Genomic DNA, 413 nt, shown 5'->3' with positions numbered 1-413 from the left:
CAACCACATACAAACATACCTCAATACAAGGTCTATCATGATTTCATAACACATAACGTTAGTAAACAGAAATGCTTAAGCCGACGTTTACACATTACAAAATGACGTCATAGCAAATGGGCAACGATTAAATTACATAATGATAATTATGTAGGAAACCATTCCCCTGCGTAAATACGTGGTTATAGTTTTACTGAGGAAGAGTCATATTTTTTACGAGCGCATTAGCATACGGGATTACGTTAGTTTATATAATTCATGTGGGCATTCCGGTTTAAAGAACATCAGCAGTATACTTTGACACGCTACTTAAACTGCAGACCAACGCAAAAGATATGAATAATGTATAATATCAATTGTACTTAAGAATATGCTTGCAGTCTTGGTCTTTGGTAAAGATTATGCATATTAAT

At 33.9% G+C, this 413-nt stretch overlaps 1 protein-coding gene across 1 annotated transcript in view; it reads left to right on the top strand.

Moving 5' to 3' along the window:
• Positions 1 to 413, top strand: part of LOC119581756 (endothelin-converting enzyme 2-like) — a 106,974-nt gene that overhangs the window by 26,298 nt on the left and 80,263 nt on the right. The gene's annotated exons all lie outside the window — the stretch shown is intronic.

Source organism: Penaeus monodon, chromosome 15, assembly GCF_015228065.2.
Source record: "Penaeus monodon isolate SGIC_2016 chromosome 15, NSTDA_Pmon_1, whole genome shotgun sequence".
NCBI classification, from domain to species: Eukaryota; Metazoa; Arthropoda; class Malacostraca; order Decapoda; family Penaeidae; genus Penaeus; species Penaeus monodon.
The sequence above is the reverse complement of the archived record's forward strand: the minus strand, read 5'-3'. Positions and strand labels throughout refer to the sequence as shown.